At 39.9% G+C, this 7,500-nt stretch overlaps 1 protein-coding gene across 1 annotated transcript in view; it reads right to left on the bottom strand.

Moving 5' to 3' along the window:
* The window catches only part of LOC144963238 (iron-sulfur cluster assembly 2 homolog, mitochondrial-like), a 10,231-nt gene extending 8,014 nt beyond the window's left edge, over window positions 1–2,217 (bottom strand). The window contains exon 1 of the mRNA XM_078897082.1: window positions 1,880–2,217. The gene's annotated coding sequence lies outside the window, so the exon portion shown is untranslated. The remainder of the gene's footprint in view (window positions 1–1,879) is intronic.
* Window positions 2,218–7,500: the final 5,283 nt, after the last annotated feature.

Raw genomic sequence — 7,500 nt, 5'->3', positions numbered from 1 at the left:
AAGTTTATAATCCGATTGAGACAATTTAGTGAGAACTACTCATAAAAATGCGTTATAGAAAACAAAAACAAAGACCTGAGTGACGTCAATTTCGTTCTCTCTATAGATAGTATGCAGATGACGTCACTCAGGCCTTTGTTATTGTTTTTGCCATCCGCGTTTGTGAGTTGTTCTCACTAAACTATAGATAGAATGCGCTTGGCCAAGGAGTTCACAACATTGCCATCCGGAAGTATAACGGACCAACACACAAACTCTGTGTAACCATGAACTTTTATAGTCTGGTTAATACAGTTTAGTGAGAACAACTCACAAACGCGGATGGCAAAAACAATAACAAAGGCCTGAGTGACGTCATCTGCATACTATCTATATAAACCAGACTATAAAGGTTCATGGTTACACAGAGTTTGTGTGTTGGTCCGTTATACTTCCGGATGGCAATGTTGTGAACTCCTTGGCCAAGCGCATTCTATCTATACGTAGAATTCTGTGATGTAGCCCTATATGCTGTGCTCTTGGCTAAGAAACTTGCGATATTGCCATCCAGAAATATAACGGACCAACACACAAAACCATGTGTAACATTGAACGTTTATTATTAGATAGCATGCGCTTGGCTAAGAAGCTCACAACGTATAGCCTTGAACGTTTATTGTCTGGTTAATACAGATTAGTGAGAATTACTCATAAACGCGGATGGCAAAACGCAATAACAAAGACCCGAGTGACGTCAACTTCGTATTATCTATAGATAGTTCGAAGATGACGTTACTCAGGTCTTTGTTATTATTTTTTGCCATCCGCGTTTATGAGTAATGCTCACTGAACTGTTTTAACCTGACTATAAACGTTCATGGATACACACAGTTTTGTGTGTTGGTCCGTTATACTTCCGGATGGCAATGTTATGAGCTTCTTAGCCAAGCGCATACTGTATATAGCCCGGTTAATACAGTTTGAGAATTACTCATAAAAATGGATGGCAAAAAAACAATAACAAAGACCTGAGTGGAGTCAACTTCGTTCTATCTATATTTGTAATCAGTGTTATATTTCAACGCATGAAAACAAAATGTTCTCTAAACCTTGAAGGATTTAGTGTGTGTGTGTGTGTGTGTGTGTGTGTCTGTGTGTGTGAGAGAGAGAGAGGGAGAGAGAGAGGGAGGGAGAGAGGGAGAGAGAGGGAGAGAGAGAGGGAGAGAGGGAGAGAGAGAGAGAGGGAGAGAGGGAGAGAGGGAGAGAGAGAGGGAGAGAGGGAGAGAGGGAGAGAGAGAGTGAGAGAGAGAGTGAGAGAGAGAGAGTGTGTGTGTGTGTGTGTATTGTAATAGGGAAGAACTGTGTGATGTCAAAAAAGCTGGCTCCTATTTGTGATCCATCGTCTCAAAACGGTATTATGTCGGAACGAACCAGATGCTTAAAAGCCGAATTTAATGTTAAAACTGATCAAAAATATAAATTGTTTGCATTAGCACCCTAAAATATTATGGTATCCATTCTCCTCAATAAAACATACAAACTCAACACAAGTCTGATATTTCTGGCTATAAATTCAATTTTCAACATCTTAACCAACCCGACTTAATACCGTTTTGAGGCGAAGGGCCACATTTCATTGGGAGTGTAAAACCACTCGTTAAGGGGCAGCGTGACTCAGTGGTACGGTCTTTGCTTCCTACCCGAAAGGTACCGAGTTCAATCACCCGCCGCTGCGTTGTGTGGCCTTGAGCAAGTCACCTCGCCCTAGCTCACTTTGCGGCGCTGCTCTGCGGCTGACGCCTGGGTTATTCCAGTCTTCCCTTGGAATAGACCCTAAAGACAAATTTCCCCATTGGGGGTGAATAAAGGGAATTTTTTTTTTAATTTATTTATTTCATACTTTGTGTAATTCTTCCTCTGGTTTCAGAGTGATGGCATCTTATTATCTAGCCCAAATCAAATAAATGCTGGTCGTCATTCTAGCTCTTTTACGTCCTGTCATCCTAAGACAAAATTCTTGCAAAAATTTACAAAACTTTAAAATATTGCTAAATTAATTGTTTCAAATCCACGAAATTTCGTCAAAAGCAGCACAAAGTCATAAGAAATCCTCTGAATATGAAATAAAATTCGTCCTCGAGATATAGAAATAACACTTAAAACAGCCGTAAAATGCAATAATTTTAAGAGCTCCGTGAAAAGCAGCCTTCCAGCGCTGAACACATTACACAGTATTTTTGCAAGGATTTTATCATCTATTAAGACCATTTATTTTGTTCACGTTTTACGATTTTAAGAAAAAAAAAACAGTGAGCTATTTTAATGTTATTACAACAGTCGAGGATGAAAATCGAGAATGGCAACACCTAATTATTGTAATAACTATTCATCCCAACACCTACGTACAATACGACACACAATTAATAATACACTAATTTAGAAATTGTGAATATTTTGAGATCTTTTGAATTATTCAAGGCATACAGAAAAATAACAAAAAGAGGAAATAAAGGTGGAAGGAAACAAAAACAAAAAAGAAGCAAAAGAAAACATCAAAAACAACTCAGTCAAATTAATGTTATAAGTACCCTTTTATACGGTTGTGAAACGTGGACGCTTGACAAAGAATGTACGAGCAGGTTAGAGGCATTTGAGATGTGGGTGTATAGAAGAATGTTGAGGCGATCATGGACAGACAGGTATACGAATGAGGAAGTATTGGAGAAGGTGAGAAAGGGAAGAATATTGATCGATACCATCAGGAAGAGGCAGTTACGGTTTCTGGGACATGTGTGGAGAAGAGACGGAATAGAAAAGTTAGTAATATCTGGGATGATCGAAGGAAAGAGAACTAGAGGAAGACAAATAATAACTTAGTTAAATAACCTAAGAATGGCCAAATGTGACTTAAAAAGCAACACAGATTTCATGCGCACCGCAAAGGATCGTGATTCGTGAAGACAGCTGACTGGCAACGTGCTTAAGAGCACAAGCCACGATGGATGAGATGAATCCTAAGAGTTCTTTATGTAACCCAGAGAGATTCTCTGTGTAACCTATTCATGATTATTTATTAGTGCTCCTAAGGGCTGGTTACATTCACACTCCCAACGATTTTGGAACTAAAAGAGAGAGGGTTTGATGGCGGTGGTAGGGTTTGAACCTGCGACCTTATTGGTACGACAACTCCGCCTGGCAGGTGAGAGCGTGGCTCTACCGTGTGAGCTATCCCGAACCATAAATATTCGTTTCAAACCCAAATCATTTCTAGATCCCTCCTCACCACTTCTTGAGATCGCGATTCGTTCACCACCATCGCGAAGTAATTTTTGACCACGTTAAGCTTATAGCCAATTCTCATCACAAACATTACTAGAAACGATTGAGACATTGAGTATGCTCCGTGTATAGGGGAATTTAATCAAAAAGGAGTGAGAGCACTTAGTTGGTACAACAAGATATGAAGTGGAGAAAGTGCCAGAGACAATAGAGATAAAATTTTTTCGCGGCGGTGGTAGGTTTGAACCTGCGACCTTATTGGGACGACAAACTCCGCCTGCAGGTGAGAGCTGGCTCTACCGTGTGAGCTATCCACGAAATCATAAATATTCGTTTCAAACCCAAGTCATTTCTAGATCCCTCTCTCACACTTCTTGAGATCGACCAATTCGTTCATCCCATCGCGAATAATTTTGTACCAGCAGTTAAGCTTAATAGCCAATATTTCATCACAACATAACAAGAAACGATTGAACATTGATATGCTCGTGTATGGGGTGAATTTAATCAGAAAGTGAGTGGAGCAGGCACTTATGTGGTAACAACAAGATATGAAGTGAGAAAAGTGCCAGAAGACAATAGAGAATAAAAAAATTTTCGCGGCGTGTAGGTTTGAACTGCGACCTTATTGGTACACAACCGCTGGCAGTGAGAGCGTGGCTTACGGTGAGCTATCCACGAACACATAAAATATTCGTTTCAAACCCAAAGTCATTTCTAGATCCCTCTCTCACCCACTTCTTGAGATCGCCGATTCGTTCACCACCATCGCGAAGTAATTTTGACCAGCAGTTAAGCTTAATAGCCAATATTCTCATCACAAACATATAACATAGAAACGATTGAGACATTGAGTATGCTCCGGTGTATGGGGTGAATTTTTAATTCAGAAAAGTGAGTGGAGCAGGCACTTATGTTGGTAACAACAAGATATGAAGTGAGTAGAAAAGTGCCAGAAGACAATAGAGAATAAAAAATTTTTTCGCGGCGGTGGTAGGGTTTGAACCTGCGACCTTATTGGTACGACAACTCCGCCTGGCAGGTGAGAGCGTGGCTCTACCGTGTGAGCTATCCACAAAAATTTTTTATTCTCTATTGTCTTCTGGCACTTTTCTACTCACTTCATATCTTGTTGTTACCAACATAAGTGCCTGCTCCACTCACTTTTCTGAATTAAAAATTCACCCCATACACCGGAGCATACTCAATGTCTCAATCGTTTCTATGTTATATTGTTTGTGATGAGAATATTGGCTATTAAGCTTAACTGCTGGTCAAAATTACTTCGCGATGGTGGTGAACGAATCGGCGATCTCAAGAAGTGGGTGAGAGAGGGATCTAGAAATGACTTTGGTTTGAAACGAATATTTTATGTGTTCGTGGATAGCTCACACGGTAGAGCCACGCTCTCACCTGCCAGGCGGAGTTGTCGTACCAATAAGGTCGCAGGTTCAAACCCTACCACCGCCGCGAAAAAAAAAAAAATTTTTATTCTCTATTGTCTTCTGGCACTTTTCTACTCACTTCATATCTTGTTCTTAGGGTTTGATGCCACGACTTTTCTTCCCTTTGTTGTGAATCTGCGTAATGTACCGTAGCATCGTTAACTTATAGATAGTATGTGCTTGGCTAATTAGCTCACAACATTGCCATCCGGAAGTATAACGGACCAACACACAAAACTTTGTATAACCATGACCGCTTATAGTCAGTCTAAAACAGTTTGGTGAGAATTACTCATAAACGCGGATGACAAAAAAACAATAACAAAATGCCTGAGTGACGTCAACTTCGAACTATCTATAGATATAGATTCTGTCCGTCGGGTCAAACATAACCTTTAACCTGTCATGAAATTTAGTGAGAACAAAATGGCTCATCTGGCAGCCAAAATTATAATACACGTGAGATTAAGGGACACAACTCATGATTATAACATTTCAGAGAAGGAACACAATTGTTTATTTCCCTTGAAAATTGTTGTACTTCGCGGATATAATAATAATAATAAGAGGCTAGATCACAAAAGTGCTTTCAACTATTATATTCTCTGACGGTCCAACTACCCAATCAGTTCAGGGTGGAAAGAGGGGTCAGAAAAAGATCACGACTACGCCAAGGACCGGAGCGGTAACAGTCCCGCTCGCTTGTGATTCTGAGGTGACTGTTTTACCATTGATAAATCAGGACTGAGGGAGTCCCAGTAGCTCAGTTGGTAGAGCACTCGCTTCACACCCAAGATCGATCCCAGGTGCAGCTGATAATTTTTCTGACACCCCCCCCCTGTCCCAGCAGTGATTGGGTAGTTGGATCTATTAGATGCGGAGGAAAGTACTTTGCGATAGACAAGCGTCCTATCCAAAGGATAGCAAACACTTCCTAGTGTCCGTTTCACGCTATAGAAACCGGGATAAATTCCGGTTCCATGTGTCTCATGTCTCTGAAGGACTGCCTTTTTTTTTTTTTTTTTTAAATCAGGACGGACGTGTGGTCATTTGCAGGTCTGATAACCCAAATTATTATGGGCTCATTGTTTTACTGTAAATACTCACTCTCAAACCAACGCAAAATATTGTCCTTCACAACAATGTTAGATCAAGCTCATAATTGGATTCAATAGTCTGATGTCACGTCGCCCAGAAACGGCGGCCATCGTGGTTCTAAACAAAGAAAATCGGTATTTTTTTATTCTTCATGCTGGATAGAACTTTTCATGTCTTGTGATCAGAATGTGTAAAAGTCAAAAAATGATCAGATCTATAATGTTCTTTTCCCTCTGGATACGCGTTTATGCTCGTTGGAGAATTATTTCATAAGGGCCTCCACCATTGATCCGATAGTTTAGAGTCAGTTACTAAGTTACCGTGCGTCATTACGAGAGATGTGACGTTACGACTGTTGAAGCGTATTGCGTTAGGTTATCAATAGGGTATTGGTAATTCAGGTGTTAGAGCACCCCGCTCGCTTAACACGCAAAGGTACCTAGATCGATCATGGGTGAAGTCGAGTTGGGTTTTTATTTATTTATTTATTTATTTATTTATTTATTTATTTATTTATTTATTTATTTATTTACTGAATTCTCCTTCAATCCTGACGGTTGCACTTTGATTCCAATATAAGTTTCGAATAATTCTAAGATCTTTTCCATCTATGTCTAGTCCTTCAATGATATTATTTTAATGTTTTTAAAAATATTTTGTTCTGTCTCCCCTTTCCACTCAGCTGTGTTTGCGTAGCTGGATCTGTCAGATCTGGCATAAAGCACTTTGCAATAGAGTTTAAAGTATCAAAGTTCATTTAATCTTAGGATTTCGCCAATAATTCATACAAATTGATGACACATACATGAAAATGAATAGATTAAAGTCAGGTCCAAAGGGTAGCAAGCAATGATTGTTACTGTCCGTTTAACGCCATAGAAACCGGGATAAACTCCGGCTCCATGTGCCTTATGGATCTGAGGGACTAAATTAATTAAATATGTTTTAAACGCGCACATCTATCACGGCCCATTCTTTTTACAAGAAGGTAACGGCTATGTCGTCTTGTGGTATGACACTCGCTTTCGAAACGGAAGGTCCTGAGTTCGAGCCTCGCTCGGTCGTCGCATAGTTGAGTCATTGGAAAAGGCTCTTTACTCAGAATCCCCGCTCGAATCGTCGCATAGTTTAGTCCTTGTAAAAGGCTCTTTACTCACAATTCTCTCATCGTACTCAGGTGTAAAATGAGTACCTGGTCGTTAAAAGCGTTGTCTTTGTCAGAATAAAATGTAATATCACCTAACAGGCGTCATGTCTCGTGCTACATGCTAAGTGTTGCTGTTGGGCAAGGGTGGTAAGCAATACGCTTCAACAGTCGTAACGTCACTTCCCTCGTAATGACGCATGGTAACTTAGTAACTGGATCTAAACTATCAGAACAATGGCGGATGCCCTTATGAAATACTTCTCCAACGAGCATAAAAGTGTGTCCAGAGGAGAAAACATTATAAATCTGATCATGTTTTGACTTGTTAACATTCTGATAACATGACACGTGAATAAAAAGTAACGATTTTCTTTGTTTAGAACCAATCTGCTCGTTGCTGGGCAACGTGACATCAGACTATTGAATTCTATTACTATTGTCCGTTTCAGGCTATAGACACCGAGATAAACTCCGGCTCCATGGGCCTCATGGCTCTGAAGGACTTCTAGTACTTTATAATATAATAAATAATTGACTTTTATATAGCGCAAT

This window comes from Berghia stephanieae, chromosome 1 (assembly GCF_034508935.2).
Source record: "Berghia stephanieae isolate SIO BIC M18660-M18661 chromosome 1, UCSD_Bste_1.3, whole genome shotgun sequence".
NCBI lineage: Eukaryota > Metazoa > Mollusca > Gastropoda > Nudibranchia > Aeolidiidae > Berghia > Berghia stephanieae.
The sequence above is the reverse complement of the archived record's forward strand: the minus strand, read 5'-3'. Positions and strand labels throughout refer to the sequence as shown.